Raw genomic sequence first — 18,537 nt, 5'->3', positions numbered from 1 at the left:
CTGTCGGGGAGGAGAGGGGAGAAGAGAACTGAGTGACTCATGCACCTGGAGATGAGGGGACAGAGGATTGGAGATAACCCCAGGGGGGTCTGAGGGTGAGGGCAGAGCTCAGGAGACACAGTGGAGTGGCTCTTCCTGGGCAGCCCCCCAGAGAACTGGGATGACCTTGGCCAGTTTCTCCCGTCCTCTTTCCACCCTCCATCCCCCACCTTTGTGCCCAGGAGGCTGCCTTGTGGGTGTGGGTCCACATCAGTGGGCTCCCTCTTCCTCTGCCTCTTCCAGCAGGAGACTCAGGCAGATCTGGGGGCAGAGAGGACAGTGCCTTGGGCGGGGGCACCTCCCGTCCCCAGCCTGCAGCTCCTGTCGGCTGCCCGCTGCCCTCCCCGGCCACCCAGCTCTCCTTCCTGGGCTGCTGTCAGCATCGCTGTTTGTTTGCTTTTCTTGAGCCTCTGCTGTGTGCCAGGGACTTCAGTACAGCCCGACAGCCCGACGGGGCGGTCTTGTGCAACAGCTGACTTTCATGTGACGCCTGACTTAGACGATGACCCTAAGTCACAAGTTAGTGAGTTGTGGGGCCAGGGCTCGAACCCACATTTCTGAGACAGTCCTCAACCCCCCTCCCCCTTGCAGTGACACCTATTTCTTGCCCACCTCCTCTTCCTTCTCTGGGAACCGCTCCTCCCTGCCCTCAGCAGGGTGATGGTAGGAGCTCAGGGACACCTCACCTAAGGGCTTCTGCAGCTGAGCACGAGAAGCAGTCCTCCCCGGCGGCGGCCAAAGCTGGGCTCGTGGGACCTGGGAAAGCTGGTGCATGCTGAATGCACGGGGCCCGGGAGCTGAGGAAGGTCCCTGTCTGATGGGGTCTGCGCCCGAGGCGGGGGCAGACGCAGAGCTGAGAGCCCAAGCCTGCCTCCAGCCCCTCCCTGCACTCCTGCCCGTGGTGGGCAGGCATCTGTCCTTTTGGTTGCTTGCTATCCCAGCAGCCTTCATGGGGCCTATGGTAGGGTCAGACATCATGCAGTGAGGGTCCAGCAGGGCTGTCCTGTGCAGGCCGTTCTGTGCTAACTGACGCACCCATAAACTACTTTTCTACTTGTCTTAACCAGAGAGCACCTCTGTCAGTTGCAATATTGACTAATGACTTCCCTTGGGTTCTATGAGCAGCTCCCTGTGTCAGTCAGCTACTGCAATAATTAGGCCCATAACAAACAGCCCCACAATCTCAGTGGCATTCCACAGTAAGCATTTATTTTTTGCTTTCACATATGTGGGTTGTTGGGGTTCAGCAGATCTGGGCTGGGCTTGGCTCCAGGCTGTGGGTTGGATCCAGGTTTTCTCCATGTTTCTTGTCCTCCTTGGACCAGCAGGCGGCCCTAGGTGTGTTTTTCCCTTGCTGTTTCAGCCGTGCGAGAGAGCAGGTTTGTTGTGCATGCGCGGTTCAAGACTCAACTGCAGGTCGCTGCCATCCCATTGGTCAAAGTTGGTCACGTGGGGCTCTGGTCGGAAGGTTTGTGTCCCCTGCAAATTCATATGTTGAAATCCTAACCCTCAAAGATGACGGCGTTAGGCGTTAGAGCCTTGGGTAGGTAGTGTTTTCATAAAAGAGACCCCCGCCGGCCCAGAGCTCCCCAGCCACTCCCACCACATCAGCACACAGTGAGAAGGTGCCAGCTATGAACCAGGAAGAGGCTTCTCACCAGAGCCTGACCATGCTGGTGCCTTGATTTTAGATTTCCAACCTCCCAAACTGTGAGACATAAATATATATTGTTTATAAGCCAGCCGGTCTGTGGCACTTTGTTACAGCAGCCTGAACAGACAAAGACAGACAGCTGTGCCCAAGGTCAAGGATACAGGTGCCTGACTTTGCTAGAAGGGAGTGAAGAGGTGGGAATGATAACTCAATTCTCATTTTTATATTTTTAATTTATTTACTTTTTAAAATGGAGGGAGTGGGGATGGAACCCAGGACCTCCTGCATGGTAAGAACATGCTCTACCACTGAGCTGTCTCCACCCCCATCTTTTTTTATTTTTCATTTTTATAATGAAAATAGTTTTTTTTAAAAAAAAAAATCAAAGAACAGGAGGTGGAGGTTATAGCTCAGTGAAAGAGTGCATGGTTAGCACGCACGAGGTCCTGGGTCCAATCCCCGGTACCTCCATATAACTAAATAAATAAATGAATAAATAAATATCTAATTACCTCCCCCAAAAATAAAGTGAAAAAATAAAAAATAAAATAAAAAAATAAAAATCAAAGAACAAGAGTAGGCAGAAGGGCATAGTGAATCCCTGAAGAGCATCATCCAGATTCCATAATTACTAATATCTTCCCATATTTGTCTAATCTGCCTTTTTTTAAAGTATTTTTAAACTTTTAAAAAATGGAGGTAAAATACACATGACATAAAACTTACCATCTGAACCCTTTGTCAATGTGCAGTATGGTGACATTAGGTTCATTCACACTGTTGTGCAACCATCACCACCATCCATCTCCAGAACATTTTCATCACCCTTCACTGAAAGTCTGTCCCCGTAGCAAGTAACTCCCCATTTTCTTCTCCCAGCCCCTGGCAATCACCATTCTACCTTCTGTCTCTATAAATCTGGCTGTTCTAGGCGCCTCCTGTAAGAGAAAATACGCAGTATTTGTCCCTTTATGGCTGACTTATTTCACGGAGCATCATGTCCTCAAGGTCCACGTGTGTTGTGGTGTCAGAATTGGTGCTGGAATTCCCTTCCTTTTTAAGGCTGGATGCTGTCCCGTTGTCTGGATGGACCACACTTTATCCATTCATCCGCTGATGGACACTTGGTTTGCTTCTGCCTTTTGACCACTGTGAGTAGCACTGCTGTGTGTGAACGTCCACGTGCCCGTTTCTGCTTGAGACCCTGCTTTCAGTTCTTTTGGGTGGAAGCCGAGAAGTGGGACTGCTAGCTCGCAGAGAATCTCTGTGTGACTTTTTGAGGCACTGCCACACTGTCTTCCACAGTGGCCACATCACTTTACGCTCCTGTTGGCAGTGCATAATGGGTTCAATTTCTCCACATCCTCACCAACACTTGTTATTTTCTGTTTTTTCCTTCCTCCCCTTCTTTCTTTTTGCATAATCGACATCTTAATGGGTTTGAAGTGGTGTCGCATAGCGGTTTTGATTTGTGTTTCAAGCTCCTTTTGATTTAAGCGCCTGGGAGATGGGTTTCTGTTTCTTGTAACTGGTACCAATGAGACTGAGCAGCCCTGAAAGTTTACCGCGAACCAGTCTCTCCACCCACCTCGCACCGACCCAGTCCATCTCACAGCAGCCCCAGGAGGTGGGGGCTGCTCGTGATGCCAGTGTAGGGTGAGGCTAGGGTGGACAGGTGACTTGCCCAAAGGCACATCGCTAGGGTTCAAAGGCAGGTCCGCACCTGAGCCATGACTTTGGGCCCTGCCAGGGTAGGTGGGCATTGTCAGGTCACTGCCAGGGGAGGCCTGCACATTCCCTTGGCCCAAGACTTGGAGAACTAATGTTGGGGCAGAGAGACCCCAAGACTTGGATGGCGCCAGGGTGCAGGGGAGGCTGGCGGGGAGCCGAGGCACTGAGACTTACTCCTTCTCTCCCAGGATGAAGGAGTGGAGGTGGATGGTGTCTTAGAAAGAGAAGCTTGTTGCCCAAAAGGGCTGCTGTGGCATCTAACAACACGGGCACCCTTCCTTCTGGGGGCACCCTTCCTTCTGGGAAGGGCGGTTGAGAAGGAAGCCGCCCTACCCGCTACTCATCAGTAAGCTGACTGGGTTCAGATAAATTGCTTGATTCCAGTTAAATCTGTGCTCCTTGGCCTGGCCCACGGGGCTTCAGCGTGTTGCTCAACCTCTCTTATGGAATGAGTTTGCTGTGTGGCTCTCACGGGCAGAAGTGATGCCAAGGAGAGCCTGCCACCCTGGGGGCTCAGAGGGAGGCAGGCCAGGGAGGCCTCCCACCTGCTTAGTGCCAGCGGCCCCACCCACCTTCCAAAGGGTCTTCACTGCTCCCTGCCAGGCATCAGTGCTCCACTTCCTGTAAACCAAGGGGTGGTGGTGAAGGAGGCCCCTGAAGGACGGGTAGGGCCAGCCAGCAAGGGTAGCCACCCACCCCTGGGCCTCAGGGCCACCTGCAGAGGAGCCTGGAGGGGGCCAGGCCAGGGCAGCCAGCACAGCTGGGCCTGTGGGAGGTGTGGAGGGGCCTCTGGGGAAGGGACTTACCAGAAGGCAGCTCTACTGAGACCCCAGGAGGCCCTCCTAGATTCCGGGAATGACAGGATGTGGGATGGGGTGCCAGCTCCTGCCGGCCCCTGGGCCACCCCTCCCCTCGCCTGTCTCCCACCTGCTCCCCTCCACGAAGCGCCTCCCCTCTCCCTCCTCCCCACAATCCTCCCCCGCCCTTCGCTGTTCATCCCCGGGCTAATCCCTCGCTGGAAGGTGATGCCCAGACAGGTACGGCAGGGCCATCCTCCTGACAACTGGGAAGAGAAGCAGGGACAGCGGAGGTTCCTGCCCCCACTGGTGCAGCCTGCTGAGGGGTCGGGAGAGGCCCAGTGCCCCCTCCTCCAACTTGGCCACCAGCCCAGACCCCTTCCCGGCCAGGCCCGAATTGAGAGCCCGCCAGTCTGCAGCCCCACACACCCCAGCGGCCCAGGCTCCATGAAAATTGCTCCCCACCTGCCCTGGGGGGACAGGGTGTCCCTTGGGAGGGAGGTGCCCTTTGGAAGTCCTCCCTCCAAGAGCCTGCCGGGCATGAAAGGGGGAGGGCATTGCCTGGGCAGGTGGACCGGGGTCTTCACCAGGCTCCCTGGGACCCTCCTCTGGGGAGCTCTCACCTCCACTCTGCGGGGACACGGCCCTCCTCCCCCATCTCTGCTTTCCTGGGACCTGGGGCTCACCCTGAGGTGTGGGCACTACTTGCCTCTGTCTGCCCCCCACCCCCCCACCCCCAGGCATGCAGGTGCAGGGAGCTAAGCATGGTCTCCGGGGAGACTTTTGGGCAGGTTCCCAGGGCCTACAGGGCATCCCCTCCTTTCCCAGAAAGAGGAAGGAAGGTGCAGCTTCTGGGGACAAGGCCTCTGTCTCCGCCCTCTCTGTGGCCCGAAGCTTCACCCTGTGACCTGGCCTCTGGGAGACAGGGCAGCTCTAGGGGCAGAGTCATTCCCCTCGGAGCCCCCGGGGAAGACATCTGCCCCCTGTGCTTCAGGGACCAGCCCCCTCTGTGCCCACCTTCCCAGGCGCAGTGTGGCCAGGAGCGGGTCTCTGGGTTCCCCCAGTTCTCCAGTGCCCTGCAGTGGCCCTCTGCCCTCTGACTGGCACTGCAAGCCTTGCCCAGCGCCAGGGAGCAGGCTTCTCTGAGGGCCTTCACTTTGGCCACAGCCCCTGTCACCCCTGCCTGGGGATGCAGAAAAGGCCCTTTCTCTGATTCTGCCAGTCTCCAAACTCCAGCAGCAGAGGAAGAGAGAGCATTAAACTCCCACCTGGGGCAGTGTTCACGCAAAGCACGTGCAGAGGAGGCCCCGCCCCAGCCGGGGACCTGCTCCAGGCGAGAAGAGCCACTCAAGCCTGTGCCTGTCGCAGCTGGCCTGTTGTCACCAAGAGCAGCAGAGACACAGGGGCTCCGGGCGGGCGGGGCCCAGGCTGTGAGGAGCGGAGAGCCAAGGAGCTGGCAGAGGGACACACCACCTACAGGGGATGGGCCGGCGAGTGGCGGTGCGGTCCCCACGATGATGAAGAACACGCAGTGTGCAGCAGGCTGCTCCCTCTCTGCTCCCTTCGCCCATCGACTCCGCATCTGCCTCCCAGGTGCGGTTCTAGGGGCCAGGATGGCGCGGCAGACCTAAGTGCCTATCTCGGGAGCTGGCGTCAGGCAGGGGGCTCTCGACGGCAGGAAGCGAGGATCACAGTGTGTTTGAAGGAGAAAGGAGAGCAAGCGGGTCAGGGGGATGAGGAAGGAGGCCAGAGATGGATTATAGGGCTCAAGGGTGGTCGGGGCAGGCTCCTGGCCTAAGTGATTGAGCCAGGCCTTGAAGGTGGTGAGGGGGAGCCTCACCGGAAACTTGGGGAGCAGCTGGCGCAGCAGCCCTGGGGGACAACGGCCCTGGGGGATGTGCCGGGTGTGTGTTCCCGCAACTGCAGGAGGTCTGAGGCTCCAACAGTGAGGTGGGAGGCAGGCCGGGCAGGAGTCAGCTTTGTAGGTCACCCGGGGCCACAGGGAGTTCCCGGTGGGAGTGGGGGGACTGTGGAGTGGAGACAGCGTCACCTGGGCGGAGACGCAGCGGCGCTGCAAGGCGGAGGTGCTGAGGGGTGGGTGGCTTCTGGGCATCTTTGGGGAATACTATTATATTTCCACCTTATTTGCATTAGACAAAACCCAAATGCGGAAACAAAGACCTGTGTGTCCAGGGGCACGGATGCTGCAGATACAAGGAGCCTGTGGGTGCGCCCGAAACAGAACGTGGGGAGGTGGCAGGTTCCGGGCGGTGGGAGGGCACCTTCACAGCCATGCGACACGTGGGATGGACTTACCCTGATGAGTATTCATTATTTACCTGAAATTCACATTTAGCCTCATGAGCATCTTGCCTTTCACGTGGCAGCCCTAGTCCCCTCCACCCCATAGATTTCTCGCATCAAAGCCGCATTTTGATCATTCTACCTTTCCCGGAGCTGAAATGGCTTTTTTACTTCTGGCCTTTTATAGCTTTACAATTGCAGCTGTAAAAAACCTCTCGTCAGCAGAAGGATTGAAATTTTAACTACAAAGGGAGTCATTTGTTCTATTTGTGTCTTGTCAGTGGCGTAGACCGGCTTCTCCATCACAGCGCTGCAGTCTCTGAATAGGATGCCGTGTTTGTGCTTTATCTGTAGTTTCCGACCCAGTAGCTTTTCGGCTCACCAGTACGAGGCGCCTTGGCAGCCAGAGTGGAATATTTGTTCCTGTTTGGGGCCCAGCAGTAACATTGACTCCCCCAAATTTTGCTGCAATGGGTTCTTGGTATTTTACAGTGATTGTGGCAGTAAAATTTGTATTGTGCAGAATTATGACAACATTCAGCTACTAATGGGATTATTACTTTTGTTTGTGTTTTAAAGCCACGGAAATAAAATTTACCCCCAACAATACGACTGCAATTTTATGTCCCCAAAACTGGCCATAAATAATAAACAGAATTCCAGAATGCCTGTAAAACACATAAAACATCCTTCTCGGAAAAAGTGGGCCCTCTGTGTCTCCCCTGATGGGACTGGCGGGGTCAGGAGCCCAGGAGAGCAGTTAGGGTTTCTGGACAGACTTCAAACGGATGAAGTAACTGCTTTGCAGGCCACCTGGAGAGCAAGTTATTTAATACTTCAGAGCCTCAACGGTCTGTGAAATGGGAACAAAAACATGACTTAGAAGGGTTGGTCGTGAGTGCACGTGGTGGCCTCTCTTTGGATGGTCACTGTATTGGTTTCCTGGGACTGCCAGAACAAACCGCCACATGCTGGGTGGCGTAAATCAACGGAAATTGATTCTCCATGGTTTTAGAGGCCGGAAGTCTGAAGTCAAAGTGTCAGCAGGGCCATGCTCCCTCTGAAGCCTCCAGGGGAGCGTCCTTCCTCGTGTCTTCCAGCTTCAGCTGCCCCTGGCCCCGTCCCTCTAGTCTCTGCCTCTGTGGTCTCAGATCTCTCTTTGTGTCTCTGTATCTGTCTCCACTTCTGTCTCTTATAAGGACACTTGTCATTGGATTGAGGGTGCACCCTAAAGCGCGATGACCTCATTCAAGGTCTTTAACTTGGGGGTGGTGGGTATAGCTCAGTGGCAGGGTAAGTACATGCTTAACATGCACGAGGTGCTGGGTTCAATCCTCAGTACCTCCACTGAAATAAGTAAGTAAACAAGTAGACCTAATTACCTCCCCCCGAAACAGAATAAGGCAAAACAAAAAAAGCCAAGATCTTTAACTTAATTGCATTCTCAAAGACCCTTTTTCCAAATAAGATCACATTCACATATTCCAGGTGGACATGTTTTTTTGGGGGGGGGGTCAAGTCAAGTAACATCAGTGTGATTATCATCAGTAGGAGCAGTATTGCCAGCTGGGAGGTAAGATGGAAAAGTTGAGAAGCACCAGCCCTATGGACGGAATCAAGCAGGAGATGCCCCTGGGGGACCAAGTGGTCCATCCATACAATGGAATATTATTCAGCCTTGAAAAGGAAGGAAATCCTGACACAGGCTGCAGCGTAGATGAACCTGGAGGACAAGATGCTCAGAGAAAGCAGCCAATCACAGAGGGACAAGTACTGGATGATCCTACTTACATGAGGTATCTAGAGCCATCAGACATACAGACAGGAAGTAGAAGAGGGGGTGCCAGGGGCCAGGGCCAGGGGGAGTGGAGAGTTAGTGTTAAATGGGAACAGAGGTTTAGTTTGGAAAGATGCAAAGTTCTGGAGATGGATGGAGGTGATGGTTGCACAACACTATGAATGCACTTAATGCTGCTGAATTAAAACACTTAGCAATGGTTAAAATGGCAAATTTTAGGTTATGGGTGTTTTACCGCATTTTTTTTTTTTAGACGAGAAAAAGAAAGCTCACAAGAACTGGGCACTTTTACAGTCCCCATCTGGCCATGCAGAAACCAGGTCTCAGAGAGGCGAGATGGGCTGTCTGGACACGTGGCCGTTACATGATGAAGGCAGGAACTGCAGGTCCCCAGCCTGGGTGTCAGTCTGAGTCAGGCCAGCGCCTTTGGAGGGAGCTGGGGACAGGATACTTCCTCTCCCGAGGGGGACCACAGGCCCAGGGAGCGTGGGAGTGGCTGAGGTCACCAGAGCCTGGGTTAGTTTCCTCCTGAACCGTTAGCCCTGGGGTCCCTCCTGAGCCCCCCACACCTCCTGCCTGGGAATCTGGGGTGCTGGTTGCCCAGGTGGCTTCCGGGGCTCACCCCAGACCTCCCAGCTCAGAATCTCAGGCCTGGCACCTGCCCAGGCAATCAGACGGTGCCACAGAGAGCCCAGGAAATTCCCAGACTGGATCTCAGGATTCCCTGCACCACCTGTTTCCTGGCTTCTTTCCTGCTGAGTCCAGATCAGCAGGCTGGGGGAGGTGCCTCGGACTCTGTCGTCCAGAGGCCAGGGCCCCCTGCGGTAGGACCAGGGCACAGCCCACCCTCCACTTGTCTGCTCCTTCACGCGTTGGTCGTGCCTGCTCTGCGTCGGTAACTCTCCCCTCCGCTGGTCTCTTCGACCCCGCACCCCCACCTCCAAGCTTTGCAGCGAAGTCCAGCTGCCTGCAGTTGCAAACGTTCCTCAGCCCCGTGCCCCCAGGGCTGCGGTGCTATCCCGTCCTTCTCTCTTTTTGGCAGACATCAAGGGCTGTGGGACCCCTTCCCCGCCGTGGGCATCCCTCTGATGCTCTGGGACCAGTGTGAGCCTGGGGTGGCTCTCAGCCCCAGACGGTGGCCTGCCCTGCTCTCCCCCAGCCTGAGACTCCCTGGAGGTCCCCGACCTCGTCATTCTGCTCTGAGGTTCGAGCCTCTGGCTTGGGCTGCTGCTGTCAGGTGCTGGGATCCCGCCGGTCAGATGAATGAACGAACAGACAGCAGGCCGGTGTCCAGGCCAGACCGGGCGCTGGGACGGAGCTGGGGCCCCTCGGGAGTCCGCTGCAGCCCAGGGTCGGAGCCAGGTTCCCGCTGCTTGCTGCGGAGGGTCCGGCGTCAGGCCCGGGCGAGCAGCTGCTGCTTCGGGGGCCGCTAGAGGGAGACATTTGCAGCCCAGCTTCCAGCTTGGCCAGAGTCACCGGGTGCAGCCGTGGCTACAGGGTGTGTGTGCGGGAGAAAGTGTGTGTGTGTCCCCTGTCAGCGGTAGTGGCGGTGGGCAGTGGCCTGGCTTCCTGCAGGCAGAGGAGTTCTGTTTACTAGATAGTGGGTGAGATTTAGAAGCTGGGGGGTGAGGGGGGCACTGGCACTGGGCAGGAGTTCACAAATAAGAACCACAGTGGCTTCAGTGGAGGACATGTCTCGGGGGCCTTTTCCAAGCCCCATGCGGTGTTAAGCATTCTGTGTATATTATGAGAAATAACCCTATAGAGGGAAGAATCTGTTTGTATCAGATTCATTTTACTGATGAAGAAACTGAGGCCCAGAGAGCCTGAGTAAGAGAGCCAGGAGCTGGGATCTGAACCCAGGGAAGGGGAGCCAGGGCTTGGACCCCATAGTTCTCGGGAGGGGAGCGCAGGCCCAAGACAGCTCTTGGCTGCCGGCCCTGGTGTCTTCCTGCAGGTCCTTCACCTCTCCGCCTCACTTCCCCTGGTAAGACTGGACTGGACTAGTACGCCCCTGGGGGGGCAGGGAGGCGGTATTTAGAGGCCTAACTGAGACGCAGGATGTAAAAGGAGGCAGCTCCAGGCTCTTGAGGCCTCAGAGCCTTGGTATGTGTCGTGTGTACCCCTGAGATGCCCAATGTAACATCCTCACTCCCCCACCGTGGACTTTTCTCCTCTTCCCTCTGCAGCAGGGCTGGCTTCACAGGGCTGCACAGAGGACCCTGTGCTGGGCTTAATGCTCTGCTCCCATCATCTTGAGATTCTCAATACTCTCTGACCCCAGGGCCCTGCATTTTCACTCTGCACTGGGTCCTGCATGTGTGACCAACTCTCCTGTCTCTGTCATGGCCCCGTCCCTGCATCGTCGGGTGCAGCAGACAAGGAGCCACCTCCATGGGCCAGGGCACAAAGAAACGCTGAAGGGGGGTCTCCCCACTTCCCAGGAGCTCCCCTCCCCCAGTGGCAGCCCTCCTTCCTCAGTGCAGCTCGTCTGGCCTCTGGGTCAGTTGCCCCCCCTAAACTCTGAGTCCACCCTGGATGGTTAGCGGGGATCCTAGTCCCAAACCTTTGTTAAGCTTTGTGGGCCTCCCCAGCCCCCCAGTTCCCCTGGGTACTTGGGAGCCCCCAGGCCAACAGGCAGAGCGGCAGCCTGAGTGGTGCACCGTTTGGAAAGAGAAATTCTCCTGTTTCCAAGAGAAAGCCTGTGTCTGGGCCCTTCAGACAGTGCACTCGTCTCCAGACCTGCATCTCTGAGCATCCATGTCAGGCAGCCCGAGCAGGGCACGCAGGGCCTCCCAGCTGGCATCTGTCATTCGTTACCCCTGGCTCCCAGGCTGGTCCCCTGCCCTCTGGCCCAGCCTGACCCGCCAGGGTGAATGGCCTTTGGGGCGGGCAGTGTTCTGGGAACAGGCGGTGTCCTGGCCAGGAGAGCCGCCAGAGCTGGAGTCTAGCCGGAGGCCTCTCCAAGGTTCCCCCGGGGGCCCTCGAGGCCTTCCCCAGGTGCCGTGGACACTCGTCTGCTACAGCCCGTCCAAGGGGACCCCGAGGTCACCGGGTGGCAGGGAACGGGGGCCAGTCTCTTCTACCTGGTCTCCCACCACCACGGCTGGTCCTGCTGTGTCCCTCACACCTGCCCCACCCCTCGCTGATTTGAGAATTTGCCTCTGGGTCTGCCGACTTTGCCCAGATGGGCTTCTCAGGAACGTGGGGGCCACGGCTCCCAGATCAGCCCTGGTCAGCCCACCTCCTCTTCAGACCACACCCGCCCTCTCCACTTGGGCCCCACGCCACAGCTTGGTGGTCCAAGAAACTGTCTCCCGTGGGTCTCACCCTCCCGCTTGGTTCTCTGCCCTCGGCTTGGCGCCTCCTCCCAGGGAGGACCAAGCTCAGAAGGAGCTCCTCCCTTGTTGCTGGGCTCCTCTACCCCTAACAGCCCCCGCCCTGGGCTCTGCTCTCCCCCTCCCTTCCTCCCTCCTCTTTCTTTCATTTATTCACTCAACAACCATTCGTTAAACAGGTGTTACCTGGACGCACTGTGCTGCTACCAGAGTCCCCCGGCCACTTACAATCATAGACGTTTAGGGCCCGCCCAGTCCCCTCTTAGAGCAGACGTTTGTTGCTTTCCTCCCCGCCATCCACTTTCCCCACTGACCCAGCCCCACCCACAGGGGTGAGCCTTGACTGGTTTAAGCCCATTTAATAATGTCTCAGAGCCCCTTGGTCACAGTAACTCAGGACATAGATCCCAACTCAGGCCAGACGGGCCCCGGATTTCTGCTTTCGTGGGCAGGAGATGCACTCTTTCTCCGCTGGCTTTGGACCTGGAGGCGCGGGCTCTGGGGCGCCTCAAAGGCATCTCCCCGCCCACAGAGAGCCAGGGAGGGTGAGGTTGGCTCCCGGGAAGCACGGCTCCTCTGATGGCTGTGCCTCTGGTGGGGGAGCCTCCAGGGACCCTGGACGACTTGGATACATAAGCTGATCCCTAACCTTGAGGTCTAAGCTGGGTGCAGCGTGGTTTTTTTGTGCCCTTTCCACCCAGAGCATCCTAGCAGACAGCTCTCTGTCTTCCCAGGAGGAGTCAGCCTCTCCTTGCAGGCCCACCCCTGGGGAGCTGGCTGCTGGGCGAGGGAGCCCACTTGGTTTCTGGAACATTCTGACTCAGGAGAGCACTAATACTGCGGCTGGAGCCCACGCTTAGCATGCACAAGGTCCTGGGTTCAACCCCCAGTACCTCCGTTAAGAAAAAAAAAAGGGAAGGAGCGCTAATGTTGACCCCAGATCTGCCATTTTACTTTTCTGACCTTTCTACCTTTGGTTGTGGGCGAGTTACTCCCCAACTCAATATGCACAAAGTCCCGACCCCCCAAATTCTCAGCCCTCTCTGCCCAGGAACATACCAAGGCCCCGAGGACCAAGAGCCTGGAGCTGCCTCCCTTTGCATCCTGCGTCTCAGTTAGGCCTCTAAGTACCGCCTCCCCCCACCCCCAGGACAGGCGTATTAGTCCCTTCTTCCCCGGGAAGGGAGGCGGAGAGGCGAAGGACCTGCAGGAAGACACCAGGGCCGGCAGCCAAGAGCTGTCTTGGGCCTGCGCTCCCCTCCCGAGGACTATGGGGTCCAAGCCCTGGCTCCCCTTCCCTGGGTTCTCAAACTCTTGCTTCAGGCCACCCGCTTTTGGTCTCTCCAGAATCCCTCTGCCAGAGGATCTTCGAGTCCACACGAGCTCGACCCCAACCCGGCGCTCAGGGCAGCCTGGCGGGGGGAGACGGACACAGGTGATGATGTGTGTAGGGAGGGTAAAAGAGGTCCCTAGGGTGCTCCAAGGGGTGGAGGGCTTCGCAGGGTCAGTGAGTGACTGTAATTGGTGGTCCAGGGGGCAGATGGAGGGATGAAGGGAAGCAGATGCCCCCGGAGCTGGGGGAGGAGCCCGGTCCAAAGGGAGAGGGTTTGCGGGCGAGGCACAGCTGGGACGTGGAAGCTGGGCCCTGTGAGGCTTCAGACTCCCGGGACACGTGGGCATCGGGTAGTGAAATGTGTGCCAGTCTCGGCCGCCCCACCCCCGGGCCTTGGCTAACTTCCACTGCATGTGGCCATGGGACAGGGCCTCGCTCCTTGAGTGGGGAGAATACCCCAGAAATAAGGCCGATCGTGGGTCCTGGCAGGCTGCCAGGCCAGTGCCCCAAACACACACTCTTCGGGGTCAGCTGCCTGCATGGTGACTCCCAGCCAACCCCTCCCGTACCTTGTGCCCTGCACCGTTTAAAAGAGAGAATGCTGCTTCCTGAGTCTGTCTTCACTTTTCATGGTGTTGGAAATGATGAGGGGAGTCTGTGGGAAGTAATAGAAATATATATATATACACATATGTATACACAGTTACTGTCATGTATTACATATTATTATATATGCTGGGCTCTGACCCCAGTCCCTGGCACAGAGCACCTAAAACCCTTGTCATTTCCTAAGTGATAAGGCCACACAGATTGTCTTCTGTTCTAACACTTGGTCTTCCGCCCGGCTCCTGACGCAGGGCCCCTAAACCCCTTGGAATTTCCTGGGCGATAGTCACTCTGGGTGGGACCGGTCACCGGGAAGACGGGCCGCGACTGGGGACGTGCAGCCCAACCTCCACCCTCCGGGAAGGGAAGCAGGGCTGGCAGGGGGGTTAATGGTCCATCGCGCCTGCCTGAGGAAGCCTCCAAAGCAAACCCCAAAGTGCAGGGTTTGGAGAGCTCCTGGGTGGTGACCACGTCTACGTGTCGGGAGGGTGACGCACCCCAGCCCCCCGGGGACGGGAGCTCCTGCTCGGGACCCTCCCAGATCTGACCCTGTGTGTCTCCCTGTGGGCTGTGGCTCTGTGAACTTTCCTGTCCTTTATTACATAATAAGCTGGTAAGCACGTTTCCCTGAGCTCTGTGAGCCCTTCTAACAAATGATTGAAGCCAAGGGGTAGTAGGTCATGTAGCCAAGTGGGACGGAAGTGGTGGGGAGCCGGGGACCCACCGCTTGTGATTGCATCTGAAGTAGGGGACAGCCTCGTGGGCTGGAGCCCTTGACCTGGGGGATGTGGCACTTTCTCCACGTGGACTGGTGTCGGAACTGAGTTAAGTTGCGAGACTGGTGCCACCGAGAAGTGCTTGGTGTGGGAGAAAAAAGGCCTGGGAGAGAGCTGCCAGGTCCGAGGGGAGGGAGGGGGCAGCGGGGTCAGATACTGCTGCAGATGCTCCAAGGGACCAGGACAGAGACGAGGCCACAAATGGGAACAGGGCTGGCACTTTGGTGACCTTGACAAGAGCAGTGGGGACAAAAGCCAGCCCGAGCTGACTGAGAAGGTGCTGTGCGGGGTTGGGCGGGTGGTGGGGGGCGAGGACAAATGCTGCTTTCAAGGAGTTTCTCTGCCAAGGGGGCAGGCCTGTGAGCAGAGCCCCGTGGGGCCCTGGGAGGGTTAGGAGATGGGCAATGGCCCAGCGCATCCGGGGGTGCATGGTGGCGGCAGGCAGTAGGCACAGGAAGATTGCTGGGGAGGTGACAGTGAGAGGGGACAAGGGAGGTCCCTGGCATCAGAGAGGGCCCGAGCTGGGGCGAGCACCAGTCATCCTGCAAGGTGACCCAGCCACTTCTCAGCGCCTTTGAAATTTGACATAATGTTGCTTCGTTCCGATTTTTTTTTAAGTTCTGTAATTTGTTGATTGTATTTAACTACTGATTGTGAGTTCTGTTGTGATGTTTCCTGAATTGTAAGCACCTCGATCGTGTGATGGGTGCTCTAGATAGAAATCGACACATGATGACTTAGAGGCTATACCAAAAAACAGAAGCAAAACTGGGGAGGCTGGGGAGTAGGGAGATGGATTCGGTTTTATGTTCCTCTGTGAAGGAAGGGGGCAGGGAGGTGTGAGGGGAGGGCAAAGGTCCCGGCAGGTACGAAACAGTCACAAGGGAGTGAGCCGGCAAAGGCAGGCACTCAGGAAAGGACGTGGGGTTCCTGGGGGTGTGGACCCCCAGATCTGCGGCCACACGTGTAAAGGAAGCCGCGCCCAGTTTGCTGCTTAGCTGTTTGCAGGAGTGGAGCCGGGGACGTGCTCAGGTCTGAGCCTGGACCCCCACCTTCTCTTCTGGACACATTCCGGATGGACACATGCTCGCTGAGCCCTTGACAGTGGCAGTCCCAGAATTTCTATGAAGTTTCTACAAAGGGGGCTAGAGGGCTACACTGCAGGGAGCACGGGGGGTCGGCGACCTTGGGCCTGCCTGGCAACTGCACTGCTCTACACAGGTGGAATATTCCTTGGGGAGGCCTGGGAGACATTTGGGAGAGGTGCTGAAGTCCCCTGAGCCATCCCTAGCCTGCACCTGGCTGTTATGAGAGTAAGGACGAGTCACTGAGTGTCAGGAGACCGCTGTGCTGCACACCGCTGTTGAAGGACCCAGATTCAGGATGTATAAAGAACTCCCAGGGGAGGGGATAGCTTAGTGGTAGAGTGTGGGCTTGGCATGCCCAGCATGCCTGGGCTCCTGGGTTCAATCCCCAGTACCGCCATTGAAAATATAAACAGAATAAAACAAACAAACAAACATAATTACCTCCTCGCCCCTGCAAAAAATAAGAAAGAAAAAAAAAATTAATAAAGAACTCCCAAACATCAGTAAGACAGACAGGGTGAAAAAGGAAAGTGGGCAAAAGACTGGAAGGGGCGCTGGGCAAACAGGATGCCCACATGGCAAATGGCTGGTAAACCTAAAAAAGGCTCTCAGATTAAATCCCCAGGGTACCACCACTGCCCACGCACCAGAATGGTTTCGGTGGAAAGGACATGGGCCACCTCGCATCGGTGAAGATTGGAGCCCCTGGGACTGTCATCAGTTGCCGGTGGGAGCCACGCTGCCCTGCCGTAACCACCTAGGAAACTGCCTCCAGGTACTTCCTAGAGCTGAATGTGTGCAGAGCCCGGGGCCCAGCAGGTCCATCCCCCCACCCCCACCCCGTGCACGCCCAGCGGAAACTCTGCATGTTCACCAACAGGTACAGATCGATGGATTCCATCGATGTCAAAAGTACAAAAACAGGGAAAATGAATATGGCGTTAAAAAAAGTCCAGGGAGTGGTTATGGACATCTTGGGAAGGGTTACAAGAGGGCTCCTGGTGTGCTGGTGTCCTCTGTCTCGACCTGGTTACAGGTGTGTTAAGTTTAAAATTTGACCCAGCTGCACCCTTGGGATTTCTGTATTTTTCAATATGTATGCTGTATTTTAGAAAAAAAAAAAAAGAGATTAAAATACAACCCGCTTTACTAGGTATGGAGCTTGGGTTGCTGATCCACTGTTGACATGGGACAGCCGGACACAGCCCTTGCATCCGTCAGCATCCAGCCCAGCTGGTGCCACCCTCCTCATCACACTTCCCTCCCCTGCCACCCGTCTTCCAGGGAACTCCAAGCTGCCAGACATCAGGACCTGGACGGTGCCTTTATCCTTGACCCCTGTCTTCCTCTTGCATCCCCCATTCAATCCAGCAGTAAAGCCAGCTCTGCCTTCAGGGTAGGTCCAGAAGCCGGCCCCTCCTCCTCCTCCGCCTCTCCCACCCTGGTCCTGGTCCAGCGCCCTGCACCTGCAGAACCACAGTGGCCTCCCTCCTGGTCCTCCTTCCTCATTCCCTGTGGGGGCTCCTCCCAATAGCAGGAAGGCGGCCTTTCTAAGACACTGATCGTGCACTTAGTTATTCTGTTGTTTGGCTCCAAAGCTTGCAGGTTACAGTGGGGAAATAACCCCAGCCCCTTCCCAGGGCTCCCCAGGCCCTGTGGGAGTCAGCCTCTTCTCTGCTTCCTCCCCGGGCTCAGCCGCACTGGTGCATGCCCAGCGCCAGACGCCCTGTTTTTCCTGCCCCCAAAGGCTCCACTCCACCTTCCAGCCCCTCTGAGTGTGAGCCCCTCTCCCTCAGCCCCGGGGAAAACCTGCGCCTTCCTTTGCCCCTGCTTTGCGGGGTGGGGGCCACCCCCCAGGGGCGCAGCCTGTGTCTCACACCCCGCCCCCCTGCCCCTCCCCTGGCCACTTCTTGAGTCCCCCTGGGGCAAGACCGCTCCAGCCTCTCCCTCCCCAGCTCAGCCCCAAACCCTGACACCTTGGTCCCCTGGCTAGCCTGGCTGGGGGCCTCCACCAGGACTGGGGTGAGGTACCAGTCATTTCTTTCCCCAAACAGGCCTGTCTTTAAAAATGATTTACTTTTTCAAAAATTAAAAAGCCAACCAGGCAGTTTTCATAATCTTTTTTCTGCTTCTCTATGTTTTTTTAATAATTAAAAAGAATCGGTAATTTAAAATTTTTTATTTATTTTAATTGTATTTATTTATTTTAAAATTTGGGGGGCAGGTAATTAGGTTTACTTATTTTTATTTATGTGGGTTTATTTATTTTTATTTCCTTAATATAATTAGGTTTATGAGTATCATTTCAGTTTTCAGTGGAGGTACTGGGGGGATAGAACCTAGGACCTCCAGGATGCTAAGCACGCAGTCTACCACTGAGCTATACCCTCCCCCTTCTCTGTGTTTTCTAACTTTCTACAAAGATCATCTATTACATACATAATTTAAAATAAAGCATCATTTCCAAGTCCATTCTCTTTGATTCAGTATTTGCACTTCTGGGAAAACACCCCAAAGAAATAGTCCTACATAGAAGAAACGAATTGTGTAGGAAGAAGATTCCATGGAGCAGATCTGGCCCCCCCGAAGACCCTCCGTCACCCACCCTCCAGCACACCATCCCGCAGGGAGACTGAGGCCCCAAAGCAAGGATCTGCACTGGACCACCAGCTGTCCCGGGAACTGAACTGAACTGAAAACAGTGGGTCTGCACTGATACCTGCTGCCATGCTGCTTCATTTGCTGGACACTGTGCTCAACACTTTACTTCATGATTTCATCAGCTCTTCCCAAGAACTCTGCGAGGACAGCTACTGTTATTGTCCCTATTTCAGGTGACAAGCATGAGGCTCGGCAAGCACCAGTAACCCACAAAGGTGGGGCAGAGCTGGGATGCCGAGCAGCCTAAGTCTCCCTGTGTGCCTTGTCCAGCCTGGCCTCACGCCGTTGGGTGCCACCAAGCAGCCAAACCCCTTCTTCCTCACTAACAGAATCCCACCCTGAGGATGAGCAGTGATGGGTCTACGCCAGTGGTAACAACCCCTTGTTCTTTTGTCAGCAATTGCTCTAAGGT

General features: G+C 56.0%; 1 long non-coding RNA gene across 1 annotated transcript; it reads right to left on the bottom strand.

Annotated features, from left to right (window-relative positions):
* Positions 1–1,226: 1,226 nt before the first annotated feature.
* LOC135323144 (uncharacterized) lies at positions 1,227–3,067 on the bottom strand. The gene is made up of 2 exons (XR_010384390.1): positions 2,420–3,067; positions 1,227–1,518 (listed from the first exon to the last, which is right to left on the bottom strand). It is a non-coding gene; the product is annotated as an uncharacterized LOC135323144 (long non-coding RNA).
* Between the last annotated feature and the right edge of the window lie 15,470 nt (positions 3,068–18,537).

Source organism: Camelus dromedarius, chromosome 16, assembly GCF_036321535.1.
Source record: "Camelus dromedarius isolate mCamDro1 chromosome 16, mCamDro1.pat, whole genome shotgun sequence".
Taxonomy (NCBI): Eukaryota; Metazoa; Chordata; class Mammalia; order Artiodactyla; family Camelidae; genus Camelus; species Camelus dromedarius.
This window is presented reverse-complemented; position numbering and strand designations above follow the sequence as displayed.